Genomic DNA, 10,634 nt, shown 5'->3' with positions numbered 1-10,634 from the left:
ATGTTTTTAATTGTCTGAGTTGTTTCTTTTAAACTTGTATTTTGCCTGTTTTATAGTGTTTTAACTTGGACTGTTTCAAGCCGCCTTGAGTCCCTGTACTGGGAGGAAGGTGGGATATATAAACAAACAAACAAACACAATGATAATAATAATGATGATGTTATAGCTGTATTGAACTGCAATATTTCTGCAGCGCGGCTGCTGCCCCAGTTCCTTTCCCCTCAGTGGCCCTAAAAACACACACCTCAGAAATCATAATCCAGTCTGAGACCTCTTTAACTGCCCTGGGCTGAGGGCTAGGGAATTGTGGGAACTGTAGTTTTGTGAGACATTGAGCCTTCTCTTTCAGAGAGAGAGAGAGAGAGAGAGAGAGAGAGAGAGAGAGACCTTTGGGCGCCACAATAAAACTACAGTTCCCAGGATTCCCTAGCACTGAGCCAGGGCAGTTAAAGCGGTCTCAAACTGGATTATGATTTTGGGAACTCTGCTCCATCCGAAGAGCCCCATTTATCCCTTCCTTCCCCCCCTCTCTCTCACAAGGCCTACTTTTCTTGGCAGCAGGAGGAGGAGGGTTGTTTACTCTCTCTCCCTCTCTCTCTCCAAATGCCAAAGCCTGGAGAACAACAACAAGAAGAAGAGCCACACTTCTCTGGTTTCCCCTCTTTCGGAGGAGGAGGCAGGGAGGGAGGCAGGCGAAGGTGGGGCAGCAGGAAGGCGGCTGCTTCCTCTGCTTCTTCCCCGAGGCAAGGCGGGCACTGAGGACCCAGGGCTTCGGAGGAGAAGGAGAAGAAGGCAGAGCCTCCCAGGAGCTGGAGCAGTGGCCCCCGAGGGGAGAAGCTGAGCCAGGCCTAGCCGAGGAAGAGGAAGAGGGGGCCCCTAAGGTAAGGAAGGAAGGAGTGGGAAGGGCCTTCATGACCGCCAAGGAAAAGGAGGGGGACCTCCCAGCCAAAATGGAGGACGCTGCTTGCCTCATACACACACTTCTCTACACTAATAGGGAGGACTGTTTTGGGATCCCTCCCGGGCAGGGAATAAAAGCTTATATATATATATATATATATATATATATATATATATATATAGTCGTGTTCAAAATGGAGGACGGTTTTAGGGATCCCTCCTTGGCAGGGAATAAACGTTAAATGCATGGTTCTTAGGGAATGAAATCTTGAAACACTAAGTATATAAATGCATGCTTCTTAGTGCTGCCCAAAATAGAGGAGGGTTTAGGGATCCCTCACTTGCAGGGAATAAAAGATTTCTGTATAAGACTTATATAGAAAGTATATAAATGCATGGTTCTTAGTCCTGCCCAAAATGGAGGACGTTTTTGGAGAGAGAAGGTGGAAATGGAGGACAGGTCCTGGAGGAGGAGGAGGAGGAGTGTGCCTCTCCTCCTCCTCCTCCAAGGAGGGCCTTCCAGGAAAAGGGAGGGAGGACCTAAGTTCCAGGGGTCCCCAAACTCTGCCTTTTAATTTTGGACCATCTCCCAGAAGCCTCAGCGATGTTGGCCAAGACTCTGGGACCCTGGGAGCTGGAGTCCAAAGCCCCTTAAAGAGCACAGGACCACTGACCCCAAATGCTCCTAGGAATGTAAATCCATGCTCAGGATGGAGGACATTCCAGGAAAAGGGAGGGGAGGACCTGACCCAACAAATAAGCTCAGAACACTCCTAGAAAATGTTAAACCTGTGCTTCTTAGCCGAGCTTTTTGGGACCCTCCTTGGACAGGGAAGGTTGAAATGTAGGACTTGTCCAGGAAAAGGAGGACCACCAGCTTTGGTCAGCCTGCTGGCAGAAAAGGTTCCCAGATCTTGGTCCGCTTGTCTCTCTCTTATTTCTGGGCTTCTTTGGGCCCTCTGCTTGGCAGTCAAGATCATCAGGTGAGAGGGAGCCTGGCTGGATCCAAGAGCATCTTCTGTCCAGCCAGGTTGTGAAAGCCACTCGGTCAGGTATCACAGCAACCAAGGCAAGGGTGCTTCAGACCATGGGCAAAGTGTTGCATCCTTACCAAGTAACCTCAGAGATAGGCCCAGCTGGAGTCCTTCCTTTCTTTGTTTGGGAATCGCATCCACAGTGATAAAAGAAAGATAGTCTGCACCTGTAGGGTTTAATGAGCTTCCTGGGCCAGGCTTTCTGGGTCATGAAGTGGCATCAGTTTGTTTCCAAAGACCTAGTCAGGTTGGTTTGGAAAGTCAGTATGCCAAGGGATCCTGCAGTACATTTGAGATTAACTGAAAGAAGGAAGTTGGTAGCATGAGCTTCCCTGGACTTCAGCCTACTTCCTCAGATGTATCTTGGAGACTAGCAGAAAAACAGAAATTGGTAGCATGAGCTTTTGTAGACTTGAGCCTACTTTCCCAGATGCATCTTTAATACTAATTGTAAGACAGAAGTTTTCCTGGATTTGATACATCTGAGGAAGGAGGCTTAAGTCTAAGAAAGCTCAGGCTACCAACTTCTGTCTTTCAATTAGTATCAAACGTGCTGCAAGATCCAGACTTGTTTCCGTTCATTATTTTTTATTACTGTATTTCTTACTCTTAGGTAGGGGATGAAGTGGTTGCTGGGTTTTTATGGCTTAGGCATCGCAGTAACTTGGGAGGTACTGGGTAGGGTGAATTCAGAGACATAGCCTGGACATTATCTAGAATATCAGTATACAAAGGGATCTTGACACACCTTTGAATTTTGGCAGAGGCTGGATGGGTAAGGTACCATTTCTTGTTGTGCAGTGGCTTCCTTTCTTTTTGGATGAACCCAGGAAATGGTATTGAGGGGCTCCTGCTCGACCCATTGGCTATTGGCCTTGGCCATTGGCCTGTGGCATTCTTCAGGGCTCAGAACTAGCCCATGCTATTTAATACATAAATGAAACTACTGGAAGAGGTCATCTGGAGTTGGTGGTCTAGAGCAGTGAAGGCGAACCTTTTTGGGTTGCCGTGCCAGGGGCGGAGTTTCCACCCCTGGGGTTGGGCCGAATGCCAGAGGCGGGGCTTCCACCTTATAGGGCGGGGCCTCTGGGGTGGGGCTTTCCCCCATGCCCTTTCCTGGTCTCCAGCTGTCTTTGAGACAGCTAGAAGTCGGGGGGGATTGGAGGAGGGTGACAGGCGCGCGCCTGCCCCTCCTCCACTTCCCTTGGCCTCCAGCTGTCTCTCAGAGACAGCTGGGGACCAGGAAGGGCCCGTGGGGGAGAGGAGGAGGAGGCCCATGGCCCCTGCTCCTCTGAGGGGCTTCGTCAGACCTGAGGTATCCTCCGAAGGACACCTCAGGTCTGGCGAAGCCCTGTGGGGAGGAGGCCCGCGGCCCTTGCTCCTTTCCTCAAGGCTTCACGGACACGTCAGGTCTTGCGAAGTCCTGAGGAGAGGAGGAGGAGGTGTCTGCCCACCCTCTGCTCCTCGGCCTCCCTTTCCTCGGAGCGCATGGGCTCCAAGGGACCCGTTTGCTCCGAGGAAAGAGAAGCTGAGGAGAAGGAGACTGGGCACGCGTCCCAGGCCCCTTCTCTTCAGCCTCCCTTTCCTTGGAGCAAACGGGTTCCAAGGCATCCTTTCGCTCCGAGGAAAGGGAGGTTGAGGAGAAGGGGACTGGGCATGCATCCCAGGCCCTTCCCTTCGGCCCCTTCCTTCAGCCGAATGGGCTCCAAGGGGCCCATTCGGCCGAAGTGAAGGGAGGCCGAAGGGAAGAGCTTGGACACCCGTCCCAGGCCTTTCCCTTCGGCCCCTTCCTTTGGCCGAACGGGCTCCAAGGGGCCCGTTCTGCCAAAGGGAAGGAAAGCCGAAGGGAAGGGCTTTGGCACCCATCCCAGGCCCTTTCCTTTGGCCCCTTCCTTCGGCCGAACGGGCCCCTTGGAGCTCCAGATCTCTCTTCGGAGGCGAGGTCTGGGGCTGGAAGGGCCGCGATTGAGCCCAGGACGTGGCACTTTGCCGTCCTGGCTCTTTCACGGCCCTTCCAGCCCCAGATCCTCTCTTCAGAGGGAGGGTCTGGCTGGAGCTGGAAGGGCGTGATCGTGAAAGAGCCCAGGCACTGGCACGCGCCTCTGGCTCTTCCCTCCATGCATTTTCCGCCTTCCACTGTCTACCAGCGGGAGGTCCGAAAATGGCGGGGAGAAGGAGGAACGGGCATGCGCGTGCCTGTTTTTCCTTCCCCTGGTCCCTGTGCCCGGTGAAACGGCTCAGAGTGCCACTTCCGGCACGCGTGCCATAGGTTCGCCATCACGGGTCTAGAGCCATCACCCAAATCTTTTCCACCTTAATCCAAGGAAGATGCTTTTGTCCTGAACAAGTGTTTGTCAGTAATATGGACTTTTTAAGGAGAACAAATTGAAACTTAAATCTCGACAAGACAGAGGTGCTTGAAAGGTAGTTCAAGAAATAGGGATTCAGACTACTGGATGATGTTATACTCCCCCTGAAGATGTTGGTCTGCAGCTAGGGTGTGCTCCTGGATTCAACCCCAAGCTTGGAAGCTGAGAAGCCTCAGCGGCCAAACCGCGTGACTCCTCCGCACAGCAAACAGAAGCCGCAAAAAGCGGCTTTTTGCGGCGCGGTAATGACGCCGCAAGGCACCAATGCCGCACTTGTGGTGACATTACCGTGCCACGACGTGCGGACGCTAAGCATCCGCTACATCAAGATGGCGGTGCCCATGTAGAATGGGTGCCGCCATTTTGTACGTGCTTGGCACATACTAGGGTTGGGGGCGTCCGGAAAGGACACCCCTTTCTAACCCTAGTATGTGCCGTGCATGTACTTTTGGCCTATGCAGAACGGGCCTTGAACTGTGTATAATGTACTGGATTTTTAAAACTCCTCTTATGGGTTCTATTTTAATTGTTTTGATTTTAAATTTTGATAGTTTAATTTCTTCTTAACTTGTGTCTGCTGGGCATTTTTAATTATGATTGTTTTAACTGTGGTAAGCCAGTTTGAGTCCCAAACTGGGGGAAAGGGAGGATATTATTAATGATAATAATGCTAAATAGTTCTCACAGATCTGGGACTGGGAATGGATTCACTATTAATTCATAGCAGGAGAGCTTTATCACTTCTCATGTTAGCAAAAATAGTTTCCTTCCTTGCCCAGCCCCTTTTGAGTGCCTCCTCAATTTAATAATAGAGCACTATAAAGTATACAACATGGCCTGCCTCATGGTTTGAGCATTAAATTAGGATACAGGGAAACCAGGGTTCGAATTCTGGCTTGCCCATGGAAACCCACTGGGTGACCTTGGGCAAGTCGCACTCTCTAGGCCTCAGAGGCCAACCCTCATTGCAAACCTCTTCTGAACAAATCTGGCAAAGAAAATCACATAAGTTTGCCTTAGGGACTCCATAAGTCAGAAATGACTTGACAGCACACAACAACAACAACAACAGAGAACACAGTATAAGGCAGTGCTTCTCAAATTATCTTATGTGGGAAACTAGTTCTGCCCTCTGCTCCTTCTGCCACGGATTGGTACCATATTTGTCCTTTTTGGCTACAGTTGTTTCTATCATAGGCGGGTTACAGACCACCATTTGGGACGTCCTTAGGACGTCCCAGTTTAAAAAAGGGGCGTCTCTTCTAGACGCTCCTACTCCTGTTACGGACTCCACACGGCCGCCACCATTTTGACATCTTGGACGCCTAGCGTCCAGACATGTCGCGGCGGAAGTGACGCCGCGAAAGCGCGCCTTGCGCTTTGCGGCGCCACTTCCGGGGCCCAGGAAGGAGTGCGATTTCCGTGCTCCTTCCTCGCAGTGTCCGGGAGTCCCGCGGTTTAGAAGCTGTGGCTCCCGGACGCTGCAAGTGGCGCCGGCAGCAGACTGCAGCAATTCGGCGATCTGTAACGCGCCATAAAAAGTAATCAGAGACTAGTAGCTAATGGCTCATGGGCTGGTACAGTTTGAGCATCACTTTGTTGTTGTGTGCCTTCAAGTCATTTCTGACTTTATGGTAACCCTAAGGTGACCCTATTATGGAGTTTTCTAGGGCTGAAAGTGTGTGACTTTCCAAAGGTCACCCAGTGGGCTTTCATGGCTAAGCAGGGAATCAAACCATGATCTCTAGAGTCATAGTCCAATGCTCAAACCACTGCTTCTTGTTGTTTTTGTTGTTGTGTGCCTTCAAGTAATTTCTGACTTATGGTGACCCTAAGGTGAACTTTTTTTTTTTTGTGGGGCTCAATGGCAGACACAGTTTAAACGTCTCTTGTTTGTTGTTGGGTGCCTTCAAGTCATTTCGACTTTTGATCATCCTGTCGTAGGGTTTTCTGAGGCTGAGAATGTGTGATTCACCCAGGGTCACACAGTGAGTGGCTTCCATGGCTGAGTGGGGAATCAAACCCTAGTCTCTAGAGTTGTAGTCAAATGCTCAAAGCACTCCATCACACTGGTATAGGGAGTTTATCCAGCTACCTCCTTTCTAAGAAAGAAACCTTTGGAAGAAAGTTCCCTACAGCTGTGTTGTGAAATCTTTTATGCCAACTTGTATACACTAGGTTAGTGTATCTATTTAAAAAAATATTATGAATGTACACTCGCTAAGTAGTGAGAGTACAGTAATACACAGAAGAACAGGGTGGACACTACCATTAGCCAGAGCAAGGTTGACTGAGGCAGTAGATGTTTGGATGTAGGGAGCAGCAGTGAAGTGTGGAAGGACAGAGCTGTGTGTGTGCACCACACCTGCTGTGTGTCTTCTGAGCTAGTCTGTTGGCTGTGTTGAAGACTAGAGTGCCACTCCAGTTGGTCTTTATACTGTGTGTGAATTTTTTGTTTGGTTTTGTGCCTTCAAGTCATTTCTGACTTATGGCAACCTTAAGGTGAACCTATAATGGGTATTTGGGGGTAGGATTTGCTCAGAGGAACGATTCCCCAGAGGAGGCTGAGAGAATCTGACTTGCCCAAGGTCACCCAGTGGGTTCCATGGCGAAGTGGGGAATTGAACCGTGGTCTCCAGAGACGTAGTCAAACACTCAAACAATTAAGCCATGCTGGGCTTTTGTGTGTGTGTGTGTGTGTGTGTGTGTGAACTCTATAAACTGCTGAAAATGGATTCATGTTTTTTACTGGAGTATCCTGAAGATGTGCATTATCAAATGTGTGGCTGTCAGTCCACTTTGCATGGCTGTGCATTTTCAGCAGAGGGAGGGTGAATTGATGCAAATTTGCACAAGAAACTGAAGACAATTAAGTGTTGATATGGATGTGCGAAAATCTGCAGCAATTCACATAATACACTTATGTGTGGACTAGCCCAGAGGCTGTCAAACTTTGGACATAGCATGAGGCTGTGTGACTCATTGGGAAAGACAGTAATGTGGAAGGGACTGGAAAAAGACGGAGATGGCACTACAGATGGATTGACTGAATCAATGAAGCCACAGCCTTGAGTTTGCAAGTCTTGAGCAAGGCAGTTGATTACCAGGGATTTTGAAGGTCTCTCATTCATAGGATCACCATAGGTCCAAGGTGACTTGATGACAAGTAACACCAACAAAGGCAATACCTTGTCTTTTGCCACAGGCAGCAAAATGGCTTGGTTGGGCCCTAAGAATAGAAATTACCATTTAGATCATGGTGGGCATTTGTGGCAGGGACTCTGTGGGCCACAAAAACTGATCAAAATGGAAAAAAGAAAAAGAAAACGGAAACGAATGAAAGTTTTGGTTTTGAACAAAAGGTATTTTTTGAAGTTTAACAATACAGTTAGAGGGAGGAGACCTGTAACCTATTTAAAAGATGACTTACTATTCCTGGAGGCTTCCAGGGGAAGTAATTCACCCCTATTGATTTTTTGGCCAGGAAGCAAGATAGTCTGGAGAGACTGGAGGAATCAAGGGCCACAGAAACTCAGGGTGTGTGTGTGTGTGTGTGTGTGTGTACTTTGGCCACCCCTGACTTAGATTCTCTCTTGGCAATTGGGATAACTTTCACCTTAACTCATCCTACAGTGAAAAGTGTTTTTGTAGGCAGCTGTTTTCATAAGGAGACAGGCATCGTTTTATGTTGTTCAAACAGGTGCCAGGATCAGTTATAACGTTCTAGTCCATTTCTAAGGGAACAGAGGAATGAAGTAATCTCTCACTTTTTAAAGCCCTACATTTTCAGAAATCTTTTGAGAAACAGTATTTTTTGCCTTCCTAATAACAGCTTTGAAAAACATCAGTTTTGTGTGCTTTATGTAATTCTGAACACTGCTCAATTCTCTTTAGGCCTCATTCTGAGTTTATTTTATAATTGATACATGGTTCTAAATTGTCTTTAATAGGAAGGTCATATTCTACATTAGAGTAAGAATGGTCTCTTCTTCCATTCTTACTGTAGTGTAAGAATACACTTGTCACCATTGATTAGAATAGTGTAGTTACAGTATTTTCATGTTTATCCCTTAGGCTTGGATTAAGACAATGGCATGTAAACAAAGTTTAGAAATACATGCATATTTAAGTTACTCCTCCAACACAGTAATTTTCTTTATTTCAAGAACCTTTCTATCTAGAAATTAACTTAAACAGTATTGGTTTTACATTGATATCCAACATGACTGCTTAGAGAGGTGATCAGGGACTATTCAGAGCTGATTGGGGGGGGACATGGGGGAAGAAGGGAAAGAAAATTCCTGCTATACAAACAGATGTTTCTTTAACTATCTGGTATCTTAGGCGTTGCTTCCTTAGCCTGAACGATATGAAACTTCCAAATGGAGAAACTTCCATGGGTCTGGGGCACTTTATGAAACATCATCTTGTACAAAGATGGTATAGTTCTGACTTGTTCGTGGGCATTATGATCATGGGTTCTCTGCTAGTTTCTGATGGAATTGTAGGCGTAAACCTATTCTGTTGGTACAGCCTAGTTGAAAAGGTGTTAGGATGAGTGCCTCGCTAATAACTGAATTATGACTTCAGTTGAGTGTTTATAAAACAGAGAGTAGCCCATTTAGCTGTTTACGTCAGTATCATCTCTTGGCTGTGCCAAACTACATTGTTGTAAAGGCTAAAAAAAATATTATGGTTGCCATGGGGATGCTGCTAAAAATGATAATCTTGTGACAATCTGTATCTTGGCCTGAGCCTGCACAGACGTGAGTTTCCCCATGCCATGCACCCATAGCCTCCAAGAGCATGGGACTCAGTTGCTACAGTGTGTGAGGTAAGCAGTTGTATGGTGAGAGTAAAAAATGGGGTCAGTCATTGCAGGGGGATTGTTTTCAGTTGTATTCTTGTGATTGCTGTAATATGTGCTCTTGCCTTAAGTTCTAGCTTCTGTTGTATGATTGGGCTCCTGCCCCTACATGCATCGCAGAAGATGTCCAACTGGAACACTGAGGTGGTAGTGATGGTACTGCTGCATCTCCAGTTACCATGGTGTTGATGAGTGAGGTCAGTCAGTTGGCAAGAAGGAAAAGTATTGTCACGTCACTGTGGGGATGGGGCAGTGTTACTTGTCTCCACACAAGCCACAGATGATCCAGGACAGGGAGTGGGAGGACAGAGGGCTTACCTGTATATATAGCTAAAGGAAGCAAGCCAAAGTTGGTTCCTATGCACCTCACGGTGTATTTGAATGGCTGAAGCATGGATGTTCACACATGTATGGGGTAGGAGTGAGAAATGGTGAGTAAACCCCCTCTCCTCTTCGGCCAGAGGCCTTGGGGAGCAAAGGTTGAAGCTACAATCTTGAGATTGTGATGACATCAAGTGTGGTGTTATTTGAAGATGGAATTGGATTATAATCAATTACTTGGCTGCTTCAATATCTTACTCTATGGCAGATGATATTATTTGGAGAGTCAGTCCTTTATAGGTTTTAACCAAGCAGTAAGTAGAAAATTGCCATGCTTTAACAAACCTCTTGTAATTTTAGAGTTGGAGGAGCAGGAGGGACTGCTCAGCCTATACAGTGGGCCCTTGGTATTTATTAGGGTTTCATTTGAGGACAGCCCCTCTCTGCCTCCGTGGATACCAAAATCCAGAGATGCTCATGTCTCATTGTATACAATGGCATAATAAAATCATGTCCCTTACATAAAATAGCAAAATCAAGATTTTCTTTTTGGAATTGATGTATTTTTGAAACATTTTCAAGCTGTGGATAGTTGAATCTGTGGATAAAACCTTTGTTGATATGGAGGACCAACTGTGTGTGTGTGTGTGTGCGCGCGCACCTTCAAGTCACCTGTTTTCACCCATTAGTTTCACAGGGTTTTCTCAGGCTCAGAAGTAGTTTGGCTATTTCCTTCCTCTGAAATATAGCTTACAGCTCCTGTTATTTTTTGATGGTCTCCCATCCAAATACTAACCAGAGGTGACCCTGCTTAGCTTCCAAAATCAAATGGGATCTGGTGCCTTTAGCGTACTGTATTTAGGCCTGTTTGTAGGCAAGATTAAAGGTGATGAAGCGTGTATTCAGTTAAAGCCAGCAACTAAATGTGTTGAAATAGACATCATACAGCTGGTTATTGGATTCCACAGTGTGTTTTATGTATTATGGCTAATTTAAGTTTACACTTTCCAGATAGGTGGACTGTTCAAAACATGGCACATAACAGCTTTTCATGTCAGTCAGTAAGGCTGTCCTTATCGTTATTTTTAAACGAATGCTTAGGACTGAGTTTGAACCCATATGCTTTTACAGAAATGGACCTTA

At 46.9% G+C, this 10,634-nt stretch overlaps 1 protein-coding gene across 3 annotated transcripts in view; it reads left to right on the top strand.

Annotated features, from left to right (window-relative positions):
- The first annotated feature begins 580 nt into the window (after positions 1 to 580).
- GPD2 (glycerol-3-phosphate dehydrogenase 2) overlaps positions 581 to 10,634 on the top strand; it is a 132,972-nt gene continuing 122,918 nt past the window's right edge. Inside the window, exon 1 of one of the 3 annotated variants that reach the window (XM_042464095.1) lies at positions 581 to 859. The gene's annotated coding sequence lies outside the window, so the exon portion shown is untranslated. Of the gene's footprint in view, positions 882 to 10,634 lie in introns of all 3 variants that reach the window. The other 2 variants (XM_042464086.1, XM_042464105.1) reach the window with 2 other exon arrangements.

Source organism: Sceloporus undulatus, chromosome 1 (genome assembly GCF_019175285.1).
Source record: "Sceloporus undulatus isolate JIND9_A2432 ecotype Alabama chromosome 1, SceUnd_v1.1, whole genome shotgun sequence".
In the NCBI taxonomy this organism is placed as follows: domain Eukaryota; kingdom Metazoa; phylum Chordata; class Lepidosauria; order Squamata; family Phrynosomatidae; genus Sceloporus; species Sceloporus undulatus.
Note: the sequence above shows the minus strand (reverse complement) of the source record. Positions and strands in the feature narration are given on the sequence as shown.